The sequence below is a fragment of the Centruroides vittatus genome, unplaced genomic scaffold (genome assembly GCF_030686945.1).
Source record: "Centruroides vittatus isolate TY-2023 unplaced genomic scaffold, ASM3068694v2 contig_134, whole genome shotgun sequence".
Lineage (NCBI taxonomy): Eukaryota > Metazoa > Arthropoda > Arachnida > Scorpiones > Buthidae > Centruroides > Centruroides vittatus.
The window spans coordinates 2,086,575-2,099,648 of record NW_027120852.1 but is presented as its reverse complement, the minus strand read 5'-3'; the positions used below and the strand labels follow the sequence as shown (position 1 = coordinate 2,099,648).

The 13,074-nt window shown below is 36.3% G+C and overlaps 1 protein-coding gene across 4 annotated transcripts in view; it reads right to left on the bottom strand.

The window, feature by feature from the left end:
* LOC136990759 (sodium channel protein para-like) overlaps positions 1 to 13,074 on the bottom strand; it is a 476,095-nt gene that overhangs the window by 307,606 nt on the left and 155,415 nt on the right. The window lies entirely within an intron of this gene.

Below are 13,074 nucleotides of genomic sequence, written 5' to 3'. Positions count from 1 at the left end.
CGCTTCCCAGATGAATATTATTTTTCTATTGTTGGAGCTTTTTAGGAGCGCTGTTTCTGACCAAAGCGGAGTGTAACCTTGTTGTAGAACTTTTCTGGTCAGCTCTGTTGTTTGCCTTCCTTTATTTATATCATCCTGGTGTTCCGCGATACGGCAGGCGATCATTCTTACTGTTGCCCCTATATATTTCTCTATTTCTCCTGTTGTTGGATTTTCTAGTGGCACCGCGTAGACCCCCGATTTTTCTAATGCGCTGATTTTGTCTCGATCATTGCATATGCTTCTGCGTAGGCTGGGTAGAGGGGTCAAGGGGAGCACGAAGCCGTACCGCCGGAATATACGGCTAATGAGTATGGACTGTGCTCCTAGATATGGTAATGTTGACGGTACTATTGCCATTTCTTTTTTGTTGTGTAGCGTGGTGAACGGGTGGATGGAGTCGTTCACTCTACGCAGTACATGTGTAAATTTGGCGCCTGTAAACCCAGCGTGATATACTGCCGTTCGTATAATTTCCAATTCATCGTTTATTAGGTCCTGCGATGAGGGAAGCAGTATCACCCTTCTGATGAGAGCTGCTATGGTGGCATTGATATACCGCGATGGTTGGAAGGCGTCAGCTGGAGTGATGTGGGGAATCATGTCGGACTTGTGGTATACCGCAAACCGTGGTCCTTCCGGCGATTTCTGTATCCGCATATCCAGAAATGTTATTGTCTGGTTCCGCTCCTTTTCCCAAGTGAATTTGATGGTGGGATAAACGCTTGATAATCGCTGCATAAATCGGATGAATTCTTCCTCTGAATTTCCCCATACTACTAGAATGTCGTCAACATAGCGTAGGTATAATAGAGGGTAGCAAATAATGAGCGGTGCGTTGAAAGTTTTTGCTCCACGTCCCTCATGACGAGCTCGGCCAAGACTGCAGAGAGAGGGGAGCCCATAGGGACACCCTGTTTCTGGAGATAAATTTTCTGGTTGAAGCGGAAATAATTGTTTTCAGTGACGAAGATCAACGCTTCACGAATATCTAGTACCTGCTGAACTGTGAGACCTTTCTTAAGGAGCATAGCATTGGCTAGCATTACGGCTTCAAACGTGGGGACGGAAGGGTATAGAGATATCACGTCCATTTTGTAGAAGGTGCAGATGTTGATGTTTGCTGTTGTGATGTTGGCTTCGATGGTGGTCTTGGCGTCTATGGAGGAGGGAATGACAAATGGTGACTCCGGGAGCAGCTCTCGTAGAAATTTTGCCAGGGCTTTTTCCAGGTGGTAAGTTGGATGCGACCTTTTGTTTACTAAAGGTCGTAATGGCCAATTCTCCTTATGTGTTTTGGGCTGAAAGAACAGCCTAGGGCAGGCAACATTTGATGGAGGTTCAAGGTGACCAGATAAAGTCAGTTCTAGTCCTGGCAGTGTTATAATTTTTCTTGCCTTTCGCAGTACTGTTGGCGTTGGATCTCTGTCCATCTCCACTGAGCATGAATGTAACAGAAAGTCATTGGCTCTAGAAATAAAATCGTTCTCTCTGCATAAGACAAATCTTCTGTCCTTATCTGACATTAAGAGCCTCAGACCATTCGTGGCTAGGAATCGTGTTACTACCTGGTGGTTTCCACGGTTTTTTGGTGCACCAGATGATCGCTTTGTTGTAGCAAGCTTCGTGAAGACCTCTAGTTCCATTTGCTGATGCATGGGTGTAGGCTGGCAGGACTTTAAGGCCGCTAGGGCGGCGGCCAGGACCAGCTGGTCAAAATCGGAGCTTGAGGGAGGGGGGATATATTTTGGACCTCGTTGCAGCATGTTATGCACAATCGTGGGCACACTTTCTTCTGTGTAGTTATGATACGGAGTTGGTACTGCCGCTGTTTTTTGCGCATACGAAAACTTGAGTAGCCACTGGAGTTTTTTGCTCAGCCTCTTTTTAGTTTTTTGAGTGGCGACCAAAGCTATACTTTGTATCTTGCCTATCTGAGTGTACAACCTGGAGGGGTCACATACTTTGGAAAATCCCAGATGTGCCACATAGGTTCTTTTCTCCGCTTCCGCGATAAAAAGAATCTAAGTTAACGCTGAACTCAGTGCTACTTATCAGAAGTAGATGTAGATTAGAGTTATAAATTGTTCCTTTTAATCATAGCCAGTTTATTTTCTACATTTATTTTTTAAACCGTGTAAAAGCAAAAATGTGTAAAAGAAGTACCGTGTAAAACGAGGGATAGGTGTATTTAGATGATATTGTGGAGAAAGCATCAAATATGTTTCAAATCCAACATATGCAATGTGCTGTTCACACGTTGCAATTAGCAATAAGAAATGGATTAAAAGACTCTCAGATAGCTAAAATCATTACAAAATTAAGACAGGTAGCTGCTACTACTGTAGCTAGAACCCCTAAAATAAATGCTATTCTGAAAAGGCGTGCTAGAAAAGGAATTATTTTAGATCAATCTACTTGCTGGGGAAGCACTTATTTAATGCTTAAGCAGTTGCTCAAACCGAAAATCTTCCTCGAAGACCTTGATAATCCAAGTGTTTCATTAACTGAAAACCAATGGAAACAAATAGAAAAATTAGAGAGAGTCTTGTCATACCCTTATACTGTTACCCTAAAGTTACAAGCTGAAGAGTTGACACCTGGAAATTTTTTCTTGCGGTGGAAAACTTTGATGCATCGGCTCGACAAAACTGGAGGAATTGTTCTAATGAGATTTTATCTTCAGTGAGAAAAAGAGAAATTCAGTTGTTAGACAATAAAATCTTGTTAGCCGCTATTTACGTTGATCCAACGAATCAAATTTTACTAAATGATCATCAAATTGTCTCAGGGAAAAAAAAGCTTTGTGAAATAGCTATTCGCTTGAAAAGGTTGTAGTTGCCTTACATTTATGAATAAAAAGATATAAATGAAAATAACGAATGTAATGACAACTCAGAATCATTATCTCCAAAAAAAGAGCTTGATTTCGAAGCATATTTGGATAGTTTAGAACATCTCAAAGTGAAGCGAAGACGTTTAACAAATCAAGAAACTAAACAATCAAAAATTGAAGAAATAAAATTTGAACAAAATTTTTTACACAAGCTAATTGAAATAGAAAAGTATGACCGTTTATCAAAATTGAACGCGGAAGAAGTTGTTTCAATTTATCCAGAAATTATTCGCAACGCAGCTAGATCTGTCACAACAATGCCCCCATCACAAGTCAGTGTGGAAAGATTATTTTCAGCTTTGAAAATAATTAAAGTTGATTTAAGGGTATCTATGTGGAGGATTTAATTGAAGCTATTTTGTTTCTTAGAACCATTTTATAAAATTCAAAATTATAAATGTAATTTAGGTTTTTTTTTATTTAAATGAAAATATAAAATAAATTTCTTTTTCAATTTTTAAAATGTTTTGTATTTTGTTATAATCCATTTATTTTAAATACAAAATGCAGCAATTTTATTTATTAAATATGTAGTTTTCTTTGTAGTATTTGTGTTTAGTAGTTAAATTATTTTCAGCCAATTGAACTTGAATATTTTTGAATCATTCTTTTATTATCCCTGCTCTAAATAAGTACTCTATTTTTCTGAATGAGTCAGACTAATTGATCAAAGTATATATTTTTCTTTTCTGAATAAGGGGCTGAAGTAACTACATCGCACACTTTTTAGTTGGACTAACTTTTCAGCAAAGGTGAAACTGAAGTGCAAATGCTGTAGATTAAAGATATGTAAATGTAGAATTTTATTGCCTCCTTTCTCCTCTTATTAAATATTTGTTAAAAATTAAGTTTTTTATACAAATAAATATTAATGTAAGTTAGATATTAAAAATACTAACTATAAAAGTATTTGGGTAAATGCCCCGGGTTCCTTTTGGTGTTCGGAGTAGGGTACCCCCTACGAATGCCTCTGCCCCATAAAATGACTTGGTATTTAATTTTGCCGGAGTCGGGAGTTGGAGTCGGCCTACTAAAATTATCCAAAGTCAAAGTCTAGTCAGTGGCATAGTGTAGTGGGGATGGCAAAATTTCACAATAAATAATAATATCTTGTGAAAATACCTAAATAAGGGGGCGGCGAAATTTTCCTCCGCCCCGGGCAGCCAACACCCACGCTACGCCACAGAGTCTAGTGTTTTTTTACCGACTCCGCAGCCCCATTTTCTATCACATTAATCATGACTACAGGATTGTGCAACTTAATGTTTTTCAAAAAGCAATCCAACATGCTTTGCATGCTGTCCACTTCTTACATGTAACTGTAGCCTGACTCTTTAACCAGGTGTTTCCATGGTACTCCCATTAAAGAAACCAGTTTTAGTTAAACTGTCGCACAGTACTCCAGTTGGAGAAAGTGTCAATTTTTTTTTTGTGATTAACTAGTTTTTGGCGATTTAAGCACTGATTGGCTTTTATCTACATATACTAAGTCTGTTTCAATAAATAAGATATTTGTTACCACCCCGTATTTTTACCCACAAAACTCCTCCTTTCCATGTTAAGTCTATGGGAGACCTTCTTTCGTTCATTGGACAATAAAATTCTTACAGTAGAAACATACAATACACCTTATCGCTGAGAACAAACAATTTATTACCTAAAACTAACGTTTTCGGCCCAATTTATGGGCCATCTTCAGGTTACAGCTGTTCGATTCCGATACAAAATCAAACACATTCAAAATTAAACCAAAATAGAACATACGTTTAAATTAAACCAATAGAACAAGCATAGTACAAAATAATAAATAACAAAAATTAAAATAACACGAAAAATGAAAATGAAATTAAAATACAAATAAAATACTGTGACTGGCCGTCAATCTTAAGGAACCATTCGTTTTGCATTAACCCAGAAGCCTACTGAGTGACGACAGACTCATTATCACGTGTGTTACGTCTTACTATGTATTTCCAGGATGACGGTAACACCGTCGCATCCTTATAATTTAAACATCTGCCAGCCAAACTCGCTCTGTAAATTTCACATTTCTCAGTTATGGACGACAGCGTTGGCGAGTGTACTTTTACAAGAATTTTGGCATTCTCCCATTCTACCACTGAACCATCTGCTTGCGCCATTTTGGATAACGCTGTTGTGCACTTGTTTTTTGTGACATCGTACCGATGCTCCTTTATCCTCACTCCAAGGTTTCTATTAGTGACACCTACGTAGTCCCTATCGATTCCCAACTGGTCATTTTTGTAGGGAATTGCATATACTCCCGCCTGTTCTTTAACACCAATTCTTTCTTTGTCATTTCTAATCAACCTATACACTGTGGGGGCCCTTTTGCATATTAAACTGGCGTTTTTGTGCCTCGCTATTTGCTTCATAATCGGGAAGAGACATTTATTATATGTAAACTTTGTGAAGTTACCCCCAGACTCCGGTTTCTTCTTAGAACTGCTCCTAGGCTTTATGTACGCCGCTATTAAACGTTCTATAGTTCTTGTTCCAAACCCTAACTCCTTTGCTATCTTTTTGATTCTACCCAGCTCATTCATCGTGTCCATTATATTTGAGCAATATAAAAACGCTCTTCTGATTAGGGCCCTAAATGCGGATAATTTATAAACCGTTGGGTCATTGGAACTCGCCGGAATATACATCGGATCATGTGTGGGCTTGATGTACACCTTCGTGCATAAAGCTCCATTCTTAAATTCAATGCCAACGTCCAAGAAGTGTAGCTCTTTGTTACTAACTTGCTCAAGGTTAAGTTTCAAGCCATGTTGGTTAGAGTTCACTTGGTCTAGGAATGAATGCACAATGATACAGCGATTCCTAGACCAAGTGAACTCTAACCAACATGGCTTGAAACTTAACCTTGAGCAAGTTAGTAACAAAGAGCTACACTTCTTGGACGTTGGCATTGAATTTAAGAATGGAGCTTTATGCACGAAGGTGTACATCAAGCCCACACATGATCCGATGTATATTCCGGCGAGTTCCAATGACCCAACGGTTTATAAATTATCCGCATTTAGGGCCCTAATCAGAAGAGCGTTTTTATATTGCTCAAATATAATGGACACGATGAATGAGCTGGGTAGAATCAAAGAGATAGCAAAGGAGTTAGGGTTTGGAACAAGAACTATAGAACGTTTAATAGCGGCGTACATAAAGCCTAGGAGCAGTTCTAAGAAGAAACCGGAGTCTGGGGGTAACTTCACAAAGTTTACATATAATAAATGTCTCTTCCCGATTATGAAGCAAATAGCGAGGCACAAAAACGCCAGTTTAATATGCAAAAGGGCCCCCACAGTGTATAGGTTGATTAGAAATGACAAAGAAAGAATTGGTGTTAAAGAACAGGCGGGAGTATATGCAATTCCCTACAAAAATGACCAGTTGGGAATCGATAGGGACTACGTAGGTGTCACTAATAGAAACCTTGGAGTGAGGATAAAGGAGCATCGGTACGATGTCACAAAAAAACAAGTGCACAACAGCGTTATCCAAAATGGCGCAAGCAGATGGTTCAGTGGTAGAATGGGAGAATGCCAAAATTCTTGTAAAAGTACACTCGCCAACGCTGTCGTCCATAACTGAGAAATGTGAAATTTACAGAGCGAGTTTGGCTGGCAGATGTTTAAATTATAAGGATGCGACGGTGTTACCGTCATCCTGGAAATACATAGTAAGACGTAACACACGTGATAATGAGTCTGTCGTCACTCAGTAGGCTTCTGGGTTAATGCAAAACGAATGGTTCCTTAAGATTGACGGCCAGTCACAGTATTTTATTTGTATTTTAATTTCATTTTCATTTTTCGTGTTATTTTAATTTTTGTTATTTATTATTTTGTACTATGCTTGTTCTATTGGTTTAATTTAAACGTATGTTCTATTTTGGTTTAATTTTGAATGTGTTCGATTTTGTATCGGAATCGAACAGCTGTAACCTGAAGATGGCCCATAAATTGGGCCGAAAACATTAGTTTTAGGTAATAAATTGTTTGTTCTCAGTGATAAGGTGTATTGTATGTTTCTACTGTATTCATTAAGAAGCTGAGTCTGAGCAGAAGATTAATAAAATTCTTGTTCGCATGCCTGTTGAGCTCTAATTGGTATATTATAGGTAGATGACTATCGTTTAAGTGGGAACTTTCTTGGAAAAAGTTATTTTTCTCCAAGCTACATTGTGAGTTACAAACGTGAACAAACAAATCATAAATCATTAGTATCATTTAATTTTTAGCTTGAACTTAATAAAATCATACATATATTTATCCTATTTAATGAATAATAGTGTTTTCAGGACCATTCAGTTGTAAATCTTTCTAAAAAATGTTGTAAACTTAAACTTTTAAAAAATGACCATGAAATATATATATAAAAAACGAATTTTTTTAAATTTTAAAATCTTAAATTTTATTAATTTTTTTAAACTTACATAATATTTTGAAGTTAACAATTGTAAAGTGTAACATGTACATGATAGAAAACCAAAAACAGATCATATCTATGACAACTTTTAAGCGAGATATAGTAAATTGAAAAAACCACTATAAAAACCACAAAATGCCTATGCAACAGCGATTTTGTTTCAGATTATTGAGACTAGCAGCATACAGGTTAATCATGTGATGTATTTCACATACATTGTTCCTTATTTCAAGAACCCCATGATGACTGTAGATATCAGAGCATTTCAATCTTTAGGGATGCATGAATCAGACCATAAGATCATTTTCTTAATGTTTAGTCTCTTTGATAAAATTTTCATCGATATCTATATCAGATTACTGGCAATGTCATTGCCACTTCTTCCTGCCATAAAAAGCAGCAGCCTTGTCTTTTCCCAATAACATAGTTTGTCAAGTTAAACATAGCAAAATTTTTTTTGTAATCTTCAATTGTGGACATGATAAAACTCTCTGAATATCAAAACATACCAGAGTGGTTTCATTATCAAGACATATTTAGGTCATGATTATTTCTCTTCTCAGGTGCAATTCTTTTCCATAATATGGCATTCAATCTCTCTCTATCTGTTATTGTTCTTTTCTAGGTTTGTATGCAAACATCACACTGACCTTTCATATGCATAAAAAAACCAATATGGAAAAACATTGTATCTGAAATGCTGTACGTCGATGACATTTTCATCCTCTGGGCTAATGATCGCAACATCCAACACTTCATAGATGTAATCAACCACAACCCGTACGGTCTAATTGTGGAATTGGATCAAAAGGGTGAGTTTCTTGTTAATTTCATGGACCTGTCGATCGCCTGCAAAGAAGGGGAGATAAGAACGAGTGTCTACCGTAAACTGGTGTACCAGCCCCTCGTCATCCCCAGTAATTCTCAAACCTTTAAAAACTATTCACAATAACTGGATAACTTATTCAAAATCTAAGGACTAACCAGAAGATGCCATTACTGAAAAATCTAAAGTAATAATTTTGATCAATTCTCTTGGAATGAAGCATTATCAGCTACTGACCAACCTACCTGCACTGGAAATACCCTCTAGGCCAGTGTTTCTCAATCTTTTTAAAGTCAGGGAACACTAAACTTTCATATCATTTTTCACGGAATACCAAGCTTTGACATCTTTTTCCATGGAACCCTTGCAATACATCAGCTTAAAAGCAGGGGTGACAAACCTTTCTGAAATCAAGCACACTCGGTCTAGTAGATGACAACATTAATGTTTGCTAATTACATTCCCATACAAAAATTATTTTACATTGTATTGATTTTTCTTTTGCGACAATTTTTAATTGTATATTTGTTTTTTCACGGAACTCCTGAAGTGGCTTCACGGAGCACCCGTGTTTCGTGGACCACGAATTGAGAACCACTGCTCTAGGCGAATCTTTGCCGAGTTAATGAAGCTGCTACAAAATCACCTAACACCAAAACAAAATATCCTAACAGAACAGCACAAATTATTGTTGAGAGTACAACATAATGATGAGTCCATTCCAAATTACATGACGTCATTAAAACAACTCTTAAAAACTGCATATTTTAAGTCTAGTTGTAACAATGCAAACTGTATAAAATCCGTTACAGATCTGATGTTAAGAATACAATTCATACATAGTTTATATTCCAATACTCGTAAAAAAATTCTACAACAAACTGACCTAACCTTCAAACAGACCCTAGAAATTGCATTAGCTGTAGAAGCTTCCAAAATTGAAAATGACAAAGTATATAAAAGTAACCACCTTGTTCACAAAATTACCAAAAATACTCAAATTAAATTATGCTCACATCCTCAAATACAACCATCAAATCAGAATGGAAGCAGAATAGAAGGTCATAGTGGAAACCCACCTAACTATAACTTCATTACTTCAACTTAAATAACTTCATTTAGAAGGACTATGCTTACATTGTGGAAAAAACAACCATAAGTCAATAAACTGTAGAGTCAAAGACCAGCTGAAATGTGATCGATGTCATAAAAAAAGTCACATGAAAAAGGTATGCATATCCTCCTTAAGGAAACAAACATCAACAATTAACAGAAACCATAATGTCCAGAATATTAAACATAAACATGTAATTGGCTTTAATATAAACAGCATTTTAGATGTATTGTGAATATAATGGGAAACGATGACAGAATCCACAGAAATTTAGGTTAATGGTACTGTACAAAAGTCCATTTTGAATGTGACACCGGCAGTCGCGTTACCATCATCGGTATTGATGAATTCAATCGTTTACAATTGAATGCACCCATGGCAAAAATAGAAGTGACCTTTTGAAGTTACACGAGAGACATTTTCAAACCCCTAGGAGTAGCGAAAGTAAAAACTAAATACAGTGGTAATTATAGTACAGAGGACTAGTATGTCAGTCCCTTCCAAAAAATGCAATAGTAAGAAGAGATTTAATTCAAAATTTAAAGATTGACATCAACGAACTCAGCCATACAACTAAGGTGAACAACATTTCATCAACAGAAGTAGGAACATCATTTCAAAAATCATAGAGCAGTTCTCAGATGTGTTCCCCTCACAGTTGACCAAATACTTAATTATATTTGCTCATTAAAACTGACAGATAGTGCTAAACCAATGTTCTTTAAACCATGCCCAGTTCCTTATGAATTGAAGGAAGAAGCAGATAAAGAATTAGATAAATTAGAAAGTGAGGGTAACATCGAAAAAGTGTATTATTCAAAGTGGGGAACACCAATAGTCGTTATCCCAAAACCCAATGGAACAGTACAAATTTGTGCCGACTATAAGGTCACAGTCAACAAGCAGTTACACGATTCATGCCACCCAATTCCATGCATCAAAGATATTTTCAATAAATTACAGAATGGATCTTATTTTTTCACGTTAGATATCTACAAAGCTTGAAACCCTGCCCAGTTCTTTATGAATTGAAGGAAGAAGCTTCATCTATTCATTGATAATGACAGCGCAAAAATACAAACAATCTCAACACACTGTGGAATGTACAGTACATAGCAAAATGATTATTTTTTAAATTAAATCTGCTCCAAACAAGTTCCATAAGTTTATCAACCAATTAACCCAAAATCTTGAAAAAGTAGTTGCTTATTTTGATGACATCATAATTCGAGGAAAAACTTATAAAGAATGTATGGACCATTTACTGAATGTCTTAGACAGGCTGAGAGCTAATGACTTACACGTAAACATCAGTAAGTGCAAATTCTTTGAAAGAAAAGTATGATATTTAGGATATATACAGTCAAACCTGATTTTATGCGGTCTTTTTTTGTGCGATTTTTTATTTGTGCAGTTTTTTATGCAAATTTTTAATTTGTGCGGTTTTTTTTGTGCGATTTTTTTGTGCAGTTTTTTTATGCGAATTTTTAATTTGTGCGGTTTTTTTTGTGCGATTTTTTATTTGTGCGGTGTAGTTGGCGACTAGTCTCGTGCAATTCGTCATGTCTCACGTTGACTTATTATAGCTAAATAAACTTATTATAGCATAAATGCACTTATTATAGTAATATTATTGCACGAATATGCGAAAAATGAAATAATTTACTTTTTAAGTCAACAAAACACCACCTGGACAAAAATATGTAAAACAGACGATAGACCAGACGATGCAGTCAAGTGCTGACATCTGTTGTCAATAAATTCTATTTCGTACGGTTTTGAGTTATTTTCTATGTGAGACTTTTTTTATGCGGTCCCTGTTGACCGCATAAAAAAAATATTTTTTAATTGTGTTGCGAAAACTATTATTTACAGCCATTCGTGAAGTTTCGTGAGATTTTTTTTAATGTGTTTTTTTTAATGCAGTCCCTATCCACCGCATAAAAACAGGTTTGACTGTAATTAGTGCAAAGGACTCCAAAAGTCTCCAGACAAAATAAAAGCAATTCAAAATGCACCTTGCTCAAGAAATGTAGAAGAATTACATCAATTCCTAAGACTTGTTAATTACTATTCCAGATTCATCAAGAATGCATCAGAAATTTTATATCCATTGAATAACACTTAAAGAAAAATGTTCAATTCCATTGGACAGCAGTGGAGGAAGCAGCTTTTATTTGTGCAAAATCTGAAATTATTAGTGATAGGGTACTACAGTAGAGCATCGATTATCCAACTTAATGGAGACTGGGGTTGGTCAAATAACTGAAAAGTCAAATAACCAAAAAGTATCAAAAAATACATTATTAGTATAGTGTATTAGGCCTGGTTTAAATACTAGCCTCCTTTTCACGGTCAAGCCAGTGCTGCCAGCTAAAACATGCAAAAATTTAACAGAAATAATATTAAAGTAGACAAGACATAACCAAATATTGTAGCGCCGCATCACTAGCAAACATTTGAATTTGCCGACTAGAACGCGGTCGGTTAATCGGGGGTCGGATAATCGATGCTCTACTGTAATTCCATTCAACACTAAACTACCAATAACATTAGCAACAGATGTAGCCCATTTGGACTTTCTGGAATATTGTCACACCAAATGCCAAATGGAACAGAACAGCCTATAGCATTTGCCTCCAGATCCCTCACATCTGCCAAATGAAACTGTAGCCAGCTGGATAAAGAGGCTATTGCTGTGTACTGGGAATGTAAGAAATTTTTTGATTATGTCTATGGAAGGAAATTTACACTTGTAGTCGACAATAAACCCATGATGACGATACTATATCCTGACAAGAATGCTACCTGTTTCAACAGCTGCAAGAATGCTAAGATACACGCACTTCCTTTCCAACTTTGATTACACCATCGAACATAGAAAGTCAAGTAAACATACAAATGCCGATTACCTGTCACAGAACTCTATACCCTTAAAAAGGAAGGAAATCCTGAAAAAAAACCATGATGATACTTATCATGACACTGTCATTAAACATATCTCAACTGGTACTATAACTGACAAAAAAATTCAAAGAAAATTATCAATTGATAAAAAAATATCACAGATCAAAAATGACGTTGTCAGTGGCCATATGTATGGCCCATAAATATCCACACACGGGACAGCATTCTGTTTAGAGGACACCGCGTAATCGTCCCAAGAAGTTTACAGTCAGCAGTCCTGCGAAAGCTACACTCTACACACCTAGGAATCGTTCAAATGAAGGCCCTAGCCTGAAATTACTGTTACTGGCGTAATAATGACTTTGATATCAATAATATGGTTAAAACTTGCACAGAGTGTGGTGACATTAAGAAAAATCCAACAAAAGCCCCAATTCACAAATGAAAACCCCCTACTAAAAACTGGCAATGTATACACATCAATTATGCAAGATCATTCATAAATCATTATTTCTTTATTGTAGATGATACCAAATCAAAATGGCCAGAAATATTCCATACAAAGAAGGCACTAGACACATCCATCATAATTCATTTTCTACATGAAGTCTTTGGTCGATTTGGTCTGCCTGAGATTTTAGTAAGTGATAATGAAAGTATTTTTAAGTCAGAATAATTTTGAGTTTTGTTTAAGAAATGGAATCTGTCAAAGCTTAATAGCACTGGGACACCCAGCCACAGATGACCAGGCTGAAAGATACTGTCACACCTTAAAAACACATCTCAAATGCATAAAGTATGAAAGTGGTACTCTATATCAGAAGCTCCATAAACTACTAT